This window comes from Phasianus colchicus, chromosome 4 (assembly GCF_987193195.1).
Source record: "Phasianus colchicus chromosome 4, bPhaCol1.hap1.1, whole genome shotgun sequence".
Classification (NCBI taxonomy): Eukaryota; Metazoa; Chordata; class Aves; order Galliformes; family Phasianidae; genus Phasianus; species Phasianus colchicus.
In genome coordinates this window covers 64,509,255-64,524,668 of record NC_143439.1, presented here as the reverse complement: position 1 = coordinate 64,524,668, position 15,414 = coordinate 64,509,255, and the positions used below count along the sequence as shown (strand labels likewise).

General features: G+C 39.0%; 1 protein-coding gene across 8 annotated transcripts in view; it reads left to right on the top strand.

Moving 5' to 3' along the window:
* The window catches only part of LOC116225743 (NELL2-interacting cell ontogeny regulator 1-like), a 35,446-nt gene that overhangs the window by 645 nt on the left and 19,387 nt on the right, over window positions 1-15,414 (top strand). For 3 of the 8 annotated variants that reach the window (XM_090139758.1, XM_090139757.1, XM_090139756.1), the window contains exons 2-4: window positions 4,776-4,936; window positions 14,922-15,142; window positions 15,231-15,362. The gene's annotated coding sequence lies outside the window, so the exon portion shown is untranslated. Of the gene's footprint in view, window positions 1-151; window positions 211-4,775; window positions 4,964-14,921; window positions 15,143-15,230; window positions 15,363-15,414 lie in introns of those variants that run through there. The other 5 variants (XM_090139759.1, XM_090139760.1, XM_090139763.1 and 2 more) reach the window with 5 other exon arrangements.

Sequence of the window (15,414 nt, the reverse complement as noted above, 5' to 3'; positions counted from 1 at the left end):
CCTGTTTCTGGGTTCTTTTTCGCTCCCTTAGCCTGTTAGTCTTCAGCATTCCTTTCAGCTCAGTGCCACAGTGAGCTAGGTGATGAAAGCCCTGTAATGCTGCCAGCTGACTGAAGCAGGGAGTGCTTTTTTCCACTTTTTTTCCCCCGGAGATTTCTGTGCTGGATGCCTCAGGGGTGTAGGAGGGTATCTCTGACTGGGAGATGAGAGGTAGTTGCTCAGAAATAGAGGATTATAAGTGTGCTTTCATATTCCCTTGTGATTCAACTCCGTTATTTAAATATGAAACATTAATCCATTTCTTAAGTCCCAGAAGACCTGGAATTATCTGTGTGTGGCATAAATGGTTCATTTTAGTGTCTGTAGCTGAAAACAAAGCAAAGAGGAGGTAGGAGTGCGCAGCAAACTGATTTTGCTGTTCTAAGCTTTTGAATACAAATGTTTTCTTTATGAATTCCTTTTATGTAGGAGGCTGTTTACAACCTGATTTTTCCAGCAGAACAGAGAAATTGTTGCTGGAGAGCTTTAAGTTCTTGATGTTCTCTCAAAACTGCTGTGGAAAATAGAATCATAGAATCATTGAGGTTGGAAAGGACCACTCAGATGATCTAGTCTAACCATCAACCCATCACCTCTATGCTCACTAAACCATATTAAAACTTATGCTGTTTCATTGTTACCAACTCCTGCACTTTGTTTTTACTAACACCCAAATGCTAAGTTCTTAAAACTCAGGCACTGGCTTAACTGTAGTGCAAAATCCCATTGAGTTCACTGGAACTGTTGTGTGGCAGGAGGGTGAGGTTTGGACTGCAGATTGCCTTAGGTGGTGAGCATGAGTTTCTGTACTTCATGAAATCACTTAATTGTAGCAGAATTCCCCAAATCTTTTATGGCACAGTTTTAAAATCTCACTCCTAATTCTGCTTTGTGCTATATTTTCGCTTTGAAAAAAATAAATAAAATAAAATTGAAATTATATAATCCATGAGATATTGCAATTAAAAAAAATCTAGTTGAGCAAGGAAAGTTAGTGGTGACTTCACCTCCAAATGGAAGAGAAAAGTAACAGCCAGTTTCAGAGGTGGGTTGGAGGAAGCAAAACACGGAAAATGCAGTGGTTTGTGCAGCAGCTATCTTCAAGGGGTAGTTAACACAGAGACTTGAACTCATTCTACTAATGTTTTTTAAGCATCAGATCTGACAAATACAAGTCCCTAGAGCAAAGCGTGGAATTGTGCAGCATTGCTTTACCACTTACTTCTCACGGACTGAATGCTTTTGAAAGGGTAACTTTGTTCTGGTAAACTTTGTGTGGATTTAGGTACCAGTTTTCTCAGACAGTGCTGAAGTTACACACTGATGGAAGCTAGGGGAGTATTATTACATAGCTTGTCTCTATGCCTTCCTTGAGGCACTTATTTTTGGCCACTGTTGAGGGTTAGAACACTCGGCTGCATAACTCTCTGGTATGAGCTAGTGTAATCACTTACATTCTTATCTGAAGTGTGTTTTGAAAAGAGAGCTTGCTCTGTGAAGCGTATCTGGAATATAAGTTTTTATATAGTCACTATGGCTCCAATTCTATCACCTGCAAATTCATCCTTATCAGTTGTTAACTGAATGGGCATGCAGATGCTGTGGAGGTTAAGACAAAGTTCCAGCTAGGTTTAAGAAGAGGTATTCGTCCCATTTAGTTACTAGTACCTTAACTTTACGCTTGAATAGAAGAAAAAATTATTTACTTACATTTGGGGTTTTTTTTTTGAGTAGTTAGTTTCAACTATAAAAATGCTCATTCCTCAGGGGTTTCTTATGCTAGAAATGGCATACTTGATTTTTCTGGAAGTTTTTGTATCCCATCTGATGTTGCATTACACAGATAACTGTCTAGGGACAGTTTCTCCTCTCAGTTACAGGTTCCTGACTCAAAGTAGGTGATGCTGAACATCACATTGCAGAGAAACATTCACACACACTACAAGAAAGATTGGGGGGGACACATCCTATATTCATTTGCTTGGTTATGATAGTATTCAAATAAAAATAGGTATAGACAAAGATTTGTCTCTTTAAATCCACTTTATAATTGTTTTAAGAAAAGTATGTCTTCATCTTGTAAAAGAACAAGTGTTCCAGGAATTTCTCATCCTGCTGTTTGTCTTGTTGCCTTTCAAAAAACAAATACACTAGGTAGATAAGTCCTGCATTATTGAGAGCAGGGTGCTGTGCTGCCTGTCAGATTGAAAATAATTGTGTATACTAGGAAGGGGTTACAGGGATGGTGCTTAGGGTTTCCCTTCCTGACCAGAAGTAGCAGTGCATCTTTGGTGGCCACCAGGAGTGATACATTGGCAGGCAGAGGTTGGAAGTTGGTATGAAGTTGAAGTTGGCATTCAGCTCTCAGAGAAAAGGAAGCTGCTTTTACTTTGTTTTAGAAAGCAATGAGGCATGTGCAATAAACATGACACAAGCATTAGCAGCAGCACTGTGTTTCCACTGGCATCCCATCCTGCAATGGCAAGTATGGCAGTTTCTGAGCCAACAAGGGTTCAGGCTGTGATTCATACCACAATGACAGGAGCCAGCCTCAGCAGGCAGACAAAGCACTTGTGTGCTACTATGCAGTATGGCCTCCATTCCCCATAAAAACATTTCCATTAACTTTGAATAACTGAGATTTTCAGAGCTAAAATTAGATTTATCTGCAGTTTTATTTCTACATTCATATGCGTAACTGGAGTTCTAAACACTGCAGGTTTTTGTGGGCATTTCTGCCCACAGTCACCACAGCTGATTCCACTGATACTAACAGGGCCACTCACCTGCCTTTGCTACCTCCTATACTGCCTTTCTTTCACTCTTAAGGGTAGTAAGTTGCTTAATGCATTATTGTAGCAGAAGAAGGTATTAAAATAATAATTTAGAACGTATAAAAAATGCAGAGCCCAATTACTCAGCTCTCAGTTACTTTTTAATAAACAAGAATGCAATCACAGTAAGCATAAATCAGATGTAACAGTGTGAAAAATTAAAAACCATTACGAGTTTTTAGAAACCATTAAGACCTAAAACACAAAGTGCTGGGTGCAATAAACACTTTCTTTCAAAGCCTCTTGTGCATGCATGGTGCCTCAAAAGCTCTCTGCTTATGATGATATGAAAAAGGAGTAGAAGGACCTTGCTTGGTAGATAAGTGATTCAGGAGAATCTTTCAAGATCATCTGTTACTTGACATGCCAAGGAATATAATATGCTGTGTAAAATATAATATTCCTCTTACAGGTGGTAATGCTTCTAGCCAGCTTTCAGAATTAAACTGTGCTCCCAAATGAGGGGTATTAAAGGCAAGCAGCATCAGCCCTTGCTGGGACAACACTGTGACCTCTGACAAGAAAGTCACCAAGCTTTCAAGGAAGATTATTTCTCTGTTCATTGCATCCAGGGACAAGGATTTCTACTTTTTAATTTCCCAGATGTTGTCCATTTCTATGAGACGATGCTCTTTTTGTTTCTGTACATACTAGAATAATAGAATCATTAAGGCTGGAAAAGACCTCTAAGATCATCTATTCCAACCATCAGCCCATCATCACCTTGCCCACTAAACTACATCCAAAAGTGTCACATGTACACTTTTCTTAAAAACCTCCAGGGACAGTGATTCCACCACTCCCTGGGCAGTATTTAGTTAAAGTAGAATCTGGCAGCTGCTCTGAAAAATTTTGGTCCTAATTCATCTCTTTTAATGACTGTGGGAAAATACTCTCCCTGCCACACCTCTCTCATTGAAGTCCAGTTTATTGATGGCTTGCATTGTTTGCAAAGAGTCTGCACTGTTGCCTTAAATGGGCTCACACCCATCCTGACATCCACTGTGATCCCCTGGTGCTTTGCTCTCCAGTCAGCTTTCAATCTATGCTTATTCCTGAGGTTATTCTGCTCTGTTGAGTTCTGCAAGACATCCGCCTGATTCTCAAATGTGTTGGGATCTCTCTGGATTAACCTCTACCAATCCTTATAACAGCCACTGGTATACATAAATTTGTGCAGAGTGCATTCTGTGTCATCATCTGGGCCTGATCTAGATGATGACCACTGTTCTTCGCTGGCTGCATGCCAGCCTTTGGTCCTTATTGATTGAGTGTGGTTGTTCATCCAGTTTTCAAAACATATGATTGAGTGGTGGCCTAGCCCATGCTTTCCCAAAAGAAAGAATGTTTTTGTGTCACTGTATAAAGTAGAAAAGAACTGAAAATTTGTTATCTTTCAGGCATAGATTCCACATTGAGCACTGGCAAAATATTTGAAAGCCCAGGTGGCAGAGAAAAGATATGCTAAAATACTCCAATAAGAATTATGCTACTTTAGTTTTACCATAAAGTCATGTTATATCACAGATTCCTTATTTCATTGTTCGAGAGACTTCACAGGAAGTATAGTTGGATCTTTAGAATTTAGGAGTTGGAGGTATCTGGGCCTAAAACTCTTTCCATATTTATGAGTTAATGGAGAACCTGGATGTCACAGCCTGCTTGCTCTGGATTCTGAATTCCATTAGTAGCAACATAGAATAGAGACAGTTGAAATTATCAGTAACAGCCATAGGCAAAATTTCCCACTTTTAAAAGTTGCTACTGACTCAGGGTGTTTTCAAACTTACAACTGTTGTATTTTTTACTCTTATAATTAAAAGAGAAATCCTCTATTGCAGTATTTGCTTATGTTCAGATTGTTTTGTTCATTTGTTGATACCCGCTTCTGTGTTTGTGCAGCCTGTTGGGCAGAATTCCAGTGGAACAGCATGTACCTCTTTTCTGAGGACAAGATCAGGACCTGAGAACAAGACCACACTGTAATGTGAAGCTTGGCTGTGAAAATACCTGTCTGCTGCTGTAAGTTGGAATACAAACAGATCAGGCTATAGGAGCAATCTGTAAGTGTGATACACAGGACAGTCCAGGTAACCAGTAAAGTTGTAATTTCTTTTTATCACTTAGCAGTTACAAAATAGCAGCTTCAGGGCAGTGATTCATTAATACACGTTTTGATTAATGAGCATTGTTTGGGTAATACTTTTTGCAAAGGAGTTCTAATAATAGTGCATACAAAGCCTGAGAATTCACTAAAAAGAAGTAGTTGATGTGAATTGTTAATTATAAAATTATACAGATTCACCCACAGTGCATTTCAAGCACATAAAAGCTTTCCAGCTTGTCTGAGTAAAGCGACAGCATTAGTCTGTCAGATACTGCTTTGAGAACTGGAGCCTTTGTGAAAAACAGATTATAGTGGAAAAAAGAACAGAGACCTCCAAAGATCATGAACAGATATGTGTAACTGAGGAGTCCTGCTGAAATTAAAGCATCTCTCATAGTTCAAGTGGTACTGTGAACTTGAACTATAGACACTTAAAGATGGAATTGACTAAATGTTTTTCAAGTTATTTTTCCAGAGAATTATGCCAGAGAATTTTCCCCACCCATCTTACCCATCCTTATGTTTTTACAATCACTTTTTCAGGTTTTCAATTTTTGCTCTTTTTATTGCTATGAGAAAAATTCAAATAAACAGGAAAAAATTATTAGCTTTATGGAGTTTTAGGATGTAAAAAGCAGTGAAAATGATTGTAGATCTTTTAATCTGTTTCAGTTCTAAGTTATCTTAAGCTTTTTATGCCATTTTGTATGTCCATTTGTTTGTTAGTATTTATCAACCATATTAAAGTGTTTTCTGTAAAAACTTTGACTTTTTAAAGCAATAACATGGTAGTGTACAAGAAAGGTTAGAATTGTAGGAAGACAGATCTTCTGTCAGAATTGTTAAAATGTTAAGTACAGGCTCTACAGTCACAGTCCCTGCATTTGGTCTGATGATCTGATGGACACATTGACAGGGAATTTCAAATGGCATACATCTGCTTTACAAGTACTATTTGTATCTGTAGATACCATTCTGATTTCAACTGGATTTTACTACCTGACAATCCTTGATAATTCTAGCAATTTTTGAAGTTTTTACACATGACCTGTTTAACAAAGAGGGAGCTAAGAAATAAGAGGGATGAAATGATGTGCCCTGGACCAGGTAGGAAGTCAGATATTTAATTCAGTTCTTCAGCAATGAATTGATTTTTCCTCTTCATTTTAACTCTTTTGAAATTTAACTGATCTAAACTTGGAGGAGAAAGCTGGAGTTAAAAAATACTGTTGTACTTTCCCATTTGTAGTTGTATTAATGAAGGGAGTGCTTAAATCAACTTAATCTGTCAATACCTTTTTTTCTTAGGGTGATATGACTTAGCTTGAAGGAAAATGTATTGAATTGATGCTTCTATGTAAGAGTTTTTGATCTACAGCTCTGAAAGCCCATGTTAAAGCAGACATTTTAGACAGGTTTTCAGACTGATGGAGGAGGAAAGTGTGAGAAGAGGGAAGAGAAAAATGAGAAAATTTTTAAAAGAATGATTGTATAAACATTTTGATATCATTAAATGCTTTACAAAAGGTTAATGATAGCAATTTTCACCTCATTTCTTCAAATCATAGGTGTTTCTTTTTTTTTCTAATCAGCGGGGCATCATCATTGAGGTTAGTGGTAAGATCAGGCATGAAAATGAGCATGCTGAGCACAAAGCAATCTGTCTGTCGAGTATAATTGACTCACAGGTACTAACTACACTGCTTCACTCAGTAATTATGTGCATATAATATACTGTGTGACTAGGTGGAGTGGACTGTTTGTACAGTGACATGAGAAAAGCCCAGTAGTGCAATTGTATCTTAATTACATACCAAATTATATAAAACAAGGAATACTCCACCACTGTGTACCAGCTTCTTTGCAAACTGCCAAATGCAAAACTACCAGATGCCATGTAAAGGTATCGGTTTAATCTAAAACATAAAATGCAGCCTTGAAAGTGAAGTGGAAATACACAGTGCTCACTTGCAGGCTACCCTGAGCCTTTCCACAGTAGCTGGGAGAATAACATGGTAAAATGGAGCAGGGATCAACCAGTCCTTTGCACATTTGACAACATGGCACAAAAATGGAGAACAGGAAATGATCAAGCAGAGGGAAAGCTGATCCCAGGCAAGCATGGGATGGTGATGAACATGAATTCAATGACAGATATATATATTTTTCTTAATTATGTTTTGCTTTTTGCTTTTTCACTGTTGAAATGTTCGAAGATGAAATGCTTGTCCCTGATGGTTCACATACAAACCTTTACAAATTGGTTCCAGAACCAGCTTTTTAGAAGGAACTTAGGGAGGAGTCTCAGAGGAGGGCAATTCAATCACACATGCAGATTTTTGAGAAAATTCAATTAAAGATATTTGGAATACTGTTTCCGAAAGTTTTTATGAGGCACAAGGACAGCAGAAAGTGGGCATAGAAGGAGATCTATATAAAACCATAAACATGGAAACACTTGGTATTCTAATAGCTGATTAACAAGTGTGATCATACCTTCTTACCTGATGCATTGGAGTTGTGTTTTACTTCCTACAGCTTGAATTAAAGAGGCAGGATCTGCTACTGACAGCTCAAACAATCCATATCCTCTACGGATTAGCACAGAGAAGGAGCTTTAACAACAACTCAGTGCAGTGCTACAAGCCCAGGGTATACAGTCAAGTATCCACTGAAGCATGGGACATAGATGCCCCAGACTGTTAGCTACAGGCATAATTATATCAGTGTGAGGATAATTAGTTTAAATAGCAAAATACTCTATATTCATTTAAATGTTCCCTATGTTTCTAAACATTTCTTGTTATTTTCTTAAGTCTGTTCATATGCAGAGTTGAGCTTCTTCATTAGTTTAGTAATGGCTTAGTTAAATCAAAACTCTGTAGTATCTTTTACAATTCTAGTATGACAATAAAGTTTACACTGATGTATTTATAAGTATAAATTAATCCACAGTAATCAGGGTTCTCTATGCTAACTAAGAAATTTAGAAATTAAATTGTTATTTCATTGCAACCCTTATGTGTGTCAACAATGGATGCTTCTGGAAGTCTCAGAAATATCAGTCTTACTGTGCTTTTAATCTACAGGGATTCCTTTTATAGTTGCTTTTAAATTTCATGCAAAAATGCTTCTGAACCTTTTAAGGGTGCAAGGTTAAGCAGTCTAAAGTTAGAAAATGCCAGAATTCATGTTGTTTGCAGAAATTTTAATTTGCATCTTTTATGCTCAATTAAATGGTAGTCATTAATGATAAGCCCATTCAGCGCATGGAAAATATGGTAGTTACTTAATGAACAGCTATTCAGTTTTTTGTTCTCTCTGTTGTTCAGTGTTGGACTCCATGCCTTACTACCTACTGTTCAGACTCTGCTCTGAAGACAATTACTGATTTTGTGACAGTCTTTTGAATGGTATACAACAGTGTAGGGCTTCACAGATTTCCACAAACAGAATTCAATGCATTCTGATAACATACAGAAAGGAGAAGATAGCATTACAGCTACTGACATTACATTTCAGCCACATTTTTAGCAATAAAAGCATAAGGTTAGAATTTAGCCTTTTAGGAAAACTTAGGACCCAGTTCATGGCCACCCATGAAAAATGTGTTTTTTAAGTGATTTAATAGTCTAGTTTAGAGACAAAACTAGAATCCAGTCCTGAGCAGCAGCTGCTCTTTCTTCCTGCATACACTGAGTGCAGAATCCACTGGACAACATTCATTACACAATCCTGATTCATCTACATTCCCTCTGTTGCTATATATAGATGGATACCAAAAAGCCAGATATACTGTCCTAAAAATGACAGAACAACTATAAATGTAAGGAAAGGAAAACAAAAAGCCTGTCCTTGAGAGTTTTTCTAGCAAGTCTGGTGGTCCAGCTATTTTCCTTCCTCTCTAACCTCTGCGCAACTCCGTATCTTTGTTAGTGCTGATGGGGTAGGACATTCCCAGAGGACATCCGTTTCTTACAGCTTCTCTGGGGTCATCCAGCTTTAGCTGGACATTGATGGCATGTTGTTATGGATGGCTTGGAACAGTGCAAGGAGTACCTCAGCTATGGTGTGATACACATGTAGACAAAGGCTGTGGGTCTCCCTTTGTGACTGACAGCCAGACATGGATTTGTATCTTCCCACTATATATGCCATTGTTTGTGTGTTACTAGTGTTCCACCTCCTCCCACAGCCAGCAGAGTTATCTCGTAGAAGCATACAGTTTGACTTAGGTTTGTTTTCTTCAGAAAGATTTCCCAGCAGAGCTGGAAGTCTTCAGCAGAAATAAGCAGATTGTACCCATTTTAATTTTGTTTTTTTTTTTCTCCACTTTAAAGATGGAATGGCATCCCACATCCTATCAGAACTTTGTGGAAGACAACATGGCACAGTGTTGTAAATTGGATTAGAAACCTTGCCCTGGAAGATGGGTGAAAAAGTTCATAAGATATGTGGAAAACTGTTGCAAGTTAGTCACACAACACAGGGTTCTCTTGCCAGGAAGTTTCTTTATTGCCGTCATGATCGTGATCATGATGTACATCTCTCTCTCTCTCTACTTTCTAAAGCAAGCCTTTTATATTCTAACATGCACATTCAGTACGTTTCCACTAAAAATCCATTGGCTAGAAAGCAAGCAAATTCCATAACAAGTCTTCATAATCAGCAGAAAGTTTATCTTATGGCTAAGTACAAAACACCCCTGTTTATTCAGACCCTCTGTCTCCTTTCCAGAGCCTCATTTATCAACAAGTCGAGACTCAAAGAGGACGAGCTGACCTCTCCATCTCCCACAGAAAACTAGTGCTTAGATGGGGAGAGGAACCCTAGTTGCCAAGATAACTGGGGGAATTTACTGGTAGGAAAAGAAACCTTCATATGTACCCTCAAAAGGATGTGTCTTCCTGTTTCTCACAGCTGGTTCTGGCACTAATGGTGTGATCCTGGTCTGTGAACCTTTAAGATAACAGGATGACCTCAGCCCTGGGAGGTTGAGTCAGGCACTATATCATAAATCCATGCACCACTAACTTCCTCGCAGGAGAAAGATAGAATCAGTTCCTTTTCCCCTTTTCCTGATGATTGATGGAGCTAAATTCCCTGAAGAATGCAGAGATTGGGGTTGTTTTGCCTTAAAATTCCTACCAACAACCATGTTTTAGAGTTTCTTCAGCTTCTTGATCTTTATCTGATAATGGTTGTGAGTGCCTCTGCTGGGACTGTCAGTGAGGGATCAATGCACAAACAAGATCATTCCTAGTGCTTTTCTTCTGTCTGTGGTTCTCTGGGAACTCTTCCAATAGGCAAGAAAGCACAGCACTCACAGAGGCACTAGGATACTTTCTGACTCACAGATTTTGGAGGGTGGTGCAGTGGACTGTGTAGGGTGGCACCATCAGTATATCTGAGGTCTGCAAATCTTTCTTGAGGCAGGGACATTTTGCATAAGCAGCCATGTGTGAACTATAATGACAGCATGATATAGCACAAGGGCCTCGTTCAGGTCTGTTGTGCAGCTTTGCACATGGTTGGTTGATTGAGTGGGGCTGTGCCAGGTGGAAGATGCACCGAAGTGCAGTCTACACAAGTTGTATGAACAGTGTCCTGTAAGGTCATCTCCCTGCCAGATACTCTTAGGGTGTATTGGCCTGGTGTTCCACCCAGGAGACCCTCAGGACACCCTGTCAAGTAATCTCAGAGCTAGAGCTTGCAAACTGTAAAGAGTTCCAGGGTTCAAGGACCAATGTGTCAGTAATATGGAGCAGTACAGACTTATCAACACTGCTTTGGTGGTTCTTGGAGAATTCCTGTCCCTTCTACAACAAGCAGATAGGATCCTTCTCCTTTACATTCCCCATAAACCAGCAGAAATGATTGAAAACTCATTGCTTGCCTTGAGAAATGAGGAGATGAAGTTTTTGATGGATTTTTATGCTCTGCAATAGGGCACACTTAGCGAGTCTGTATACACAGTAAATGTAAAGAGCCTCTGGTGCATAGGAGCTATCAGGAACAGAACATCATGGACTTGAGCTCACAAGCTCCCATAAGTCTTTACAGAACATATTTGAACTGGGATTTTCAAAGGCTTATTGCTTGGTGCAAATTTGTGTAGTGACTCATAGGAGCAGTGAGAAGCACATCTCCAACACAGATAGCTCCTCTGTTACATTTCAGGCCTCAGCCTAGAAGGTGCACAAAATCTTTGACAGAACAGTCTTGCATTTCTTAATATTATGATGGACATTCTTCTGTCTTCTTACTCTCTTAGACAGACATTTTAATAAACAAGTAAGCAAAATACATTTCAGGTCCTCTGCAGTCAGCTATTTTAAATGTGTGTATCTGTATAAGTAGTACAATGGGAGTTGTAGCATGCAGTAACCATTGTAAACTACTACTTCCTGAGATCTTGTACATTCTCTTTTTGCAGCTATGTTCCTCAAATCTGTTTAGCAACATATAGGGTTAATTTGAGGTGACTGATCTCAACCGTATATGTTTTAAATGAGATAAATTATTAATTTATTATTGATAACTACCTATTATTCCAAACTGGACTGAAAAAATATGAAATATATGCACTAAACTTGTAGCAACAGTGTAGAACATGATGGGATACTTCTCTCACTATATGGTCTTTCTGATTGTTTCACTGCAGAAAATGAGCACAGATGTTCTTTAATTTCGGCTAGATAGATCTTTTCAGATCGTACCTGTTCTGATTTCTGCAACCAAAAGGTGGCAGCATATTATCTACTTTCCCTTTTCATCTATCCTAGCCCCTAAATAACCTTACTTGCTCAGTTTGTAGGAACGCCAGGAAGTCCAGAACAATCATGCTGACTAAGGATCTATCTGATGTGAATTCATCTGTTTATCACCTTTAAATAGAAGCAGGAATAGATCAAGGACTGGTGATTTTATTCAGTTGTTTCAATGACAGTCTGACTGACTTTTGGAGATCACAGAATCAGAATCATAGGGATTGGAAGGAACTTTTAGAGATCATTGAGTCCAACTCCCTGCTAAAGCAGGTTCCCTAGAGAGAGGCAGCCAGATGGGCCTCGAGATTTGAAGAGGGATTACATTTCAGCTCAGGTGTGTAACTTTAAGAGGGACACATACCTATGGAGCCTAACAATTTTATCAACAGTAATGATAGTTACAAAGCCTGTGCCAATAGTATCTGACAGATACTGTTGATCTGTCAGATTTGAACTCAGTTCTATTCCTACTTAGCTACTTCCTGCTGTGGTAACTAGATAAAATGCTGGTGAACATCTGAAAGAGCAGCAAAGGGGGAGGGGAAATGAATACTTTGCAAAATGTGAAAACCAAAGTGAAAAGGATAAGAATGTACCAGTAGAGTTTTGCTGCATGAGTACATCAGTTTGTAGGCTTCTGGAAAGATACTAAAAAATAACCATTTCCCATTTAGGCTGGCACAGAGATGTGGAGGAAGAAAAAGCTGCCCTCAGATCTGCAGGGATACTGTATACTATGCAATATACAATGCCACAGGTCTTCAGGAAGCACAACTGCTACACAACACCGTCAGGTGTTTCCTCAACAACTCAAGGCACCCGCTAACATATCAGACTGATTCTTGCTCTCTGCACTGCTTTCCCATACTCAAACTTGGGGTCTCAGTCATGATCTTCCAGCTGCTCTTTGGCCTACCTGGGGATGGTAAAAGACACTGCTCTGGGATGTTGGCTGTGGTTAACAGCACTGTTCTGAGGTGCTATGAATCTTTTTACCAGGGTAAATAAAGCCCTTCTCTGCTTGAGAGAGTTGAGAACTTTGGTTCCCCATTTGCCAGCTCAAGAGAAGATGCACAGAAAGTTAACAATATGTCCAATCATTATGGCAGACTTTAGGGTCACTTTTGAGCTCACCAGCTGCCTATAAAAGAAATGCCTGAAGTACAAACCCCAGTAGCTGTCCAGTCTGAATCCAGAAGCTTTTCTAAAGCAATGTGATATAAACAGTTCATCTGCCTGTTGCAGCCTATAAGTGTGGTAGCAGTGAGCAGCAGTCCCTTGTGGCACTATCCCTCTTTGCTGTTCATAACTAGAGGCAGGACTTACAGAAGAAAGTTGATTCATAGACAGGGCTGGGTGGAGAATTAAGGAGTACAGCATGGAATCTGGTGTTGCAAAGAAGCATGCAGACACAGGGAAGGTCATTGAGATGGCTAAGGACTTGTAGTCCTTTGTCATTATCATAACTGCCAACATAGATGCATTTCTGACAGACTAAAGACAAAACTCTTCTAGATTTGAGGAGATATACCTCAGCAGTACAGTACCAGGTGGATAGTTTACTATCAGCACCTCTGTTGTCGTCTGTTGTGGGAATGGCTGCTCCTGGGCTGTCAGCATCTGTGGCTTGTCCTTCTGTTTAACCTGTTGTTGGTTCAGTCACCTTTCCACAATGTCTGCAGGGGCTCTTATAGGAGATGATAAAAAAAAAATTCATGCACCTGCTAAGCCCCAGCCACTGCAAGAATGAAGCATGCTCCTCTCCAGTAAAACGTTGTTAAATGCTTATTGTTGGAGAGGTGGCAAAAAGAGACTATAACTCAGTTTCTTCTGTGTACTTAAACATGCACAGGTGAGAAAATCCTCTGTGAACTGTCTTGTCTTTTGCATGCTGTCAACCAAAGGATGAGTTAATACAGTTCTGCCTTGCCAGCACGAGCAGATTTCAAAGCTGCTTGCATGTTGCTCCCTGTATTTTCCACCTCTTGTTGAACAGCTGGTCTCTAGAAAGAGAGGAAATATTTCTCTTTCGAGATTTCAATTGGAGATTTCAAAACCAGCTTGAAAGATAAAGGACAGTAGGCACTCAGTATGTACTCTGTCTCTCTCAGTGTCAGTGTAACTGGAAAATTGACTGTATGACCAGTAAATCTGAGACCTTTTTAGACCTGGAATAAATGTTAAGCACAGGTTCTATTTTGAATGGGAATACATTTCCTCTATCCTTTACTTTAAAGCATCTGTAGTTCACAGCTATGCTCCAAACTGACAAGTCTGTGTGTCAAATGGAAATTCCAACATAATATGGTATGACATGAACAGCACCCAAACATTTTCCCATGGTTTTTTTTGGCTACTGCAATAAATTTTTTATTTTTATTTTTATTTTTTAGCATTTTTTAGCCTGTCTCATCTGAAAGTAGAGTCTTAAATTTATGTTTTCTTTATTCTCAGAATTACAATTTCCAATACCTTTGTACCCTCCTCTCTTTCTATAGTAACATTTGCAATTTAACACTATTTAGATACAGAATCTATTTAGATACAAAATAATTCACTGATTCAGAAACATTCCCCCACCATATCTGGTCTCTTTCCTACCCAGATGAAAAGTACTAGCAAAGATGCACAACCTGCATTAAATTTAAATGGCTGATCACAAGGTGAAAGGTGACTCATGATGTAGTCAATCTTCAAAGCTCATTTTTATGCAAAAGGTGACAGATTAATCCTCTGTTAAGGCATTTGGAAAGAAGCAATTTTCAACTCCAGTTTAGAAGGAACTAATTGTCCAGTACAAAGTCCCAGAGTTGGGATCTCGAAGTATAGTGTGTGTATTTGCCCTCAAAGATTGTTTTACAATTAAAGCCAAGCCTTGCCCATTAAAAATAATAATAATAATAATTAAAAAATCTGTTTTGGTAGCTGCTATTAGTTAATAGGAAGCATCAGGCTTATTGAGTAAGTTAATGACTCCTGACTGTGCTTAATCACAGACTTTCTTTAAAAAGATGCATCTGACACTCTCTAATTAACAGCTGAGTAAATAAAACCAGTTAAAATAATAAAATAGTTCATGGTAGAACAGTAAATATTTTCCTCTCTTTAAGACTTGAAATTGTAGGATATGTACGTGTGATTGAGGTTTTTTTGTTTTATTTTTCTTTTTAGCAAGCAGAAAATCAAAAATGAGTGATAATAATGAGAAGAGACACTCCTGAGGTCCAGGGTAGAGAGCTATTCTGCTAGTCTGGAGGTGCTTTGTTTTTCTCTCCTTTGAAAGAAGTCATTGATTCCTGCAGAAACCTGGCTGGAACAAGGAAATCCTGCCTCTTGTGTTAACAAGATCCTGAGGCTGGGTGGCTAACGGAGACACCTTGCCTCTCTGAAAGGTAGCAGCTTCTCTTGCTTGAGCTCAGAACTCAATCTGAACCCAATTTCAGAAGCTACTGACTCTCAAAAATGCTTCTGTATATACAGATACTGTGGTTCCTGGCCCTCTCCCAGCTGAACAGCATGCTGTCTGCCTGCTTGCCATCCTGGGTGTCCTGCACTGCTGATGTCTCTTCTAAATCATGCATGAAGCCCTTCCAGTAACATCAATACAACAGGGTACTGAATCAAACCATGCACATCAAGGGAAAAATGTTAAATATTTCTAGCT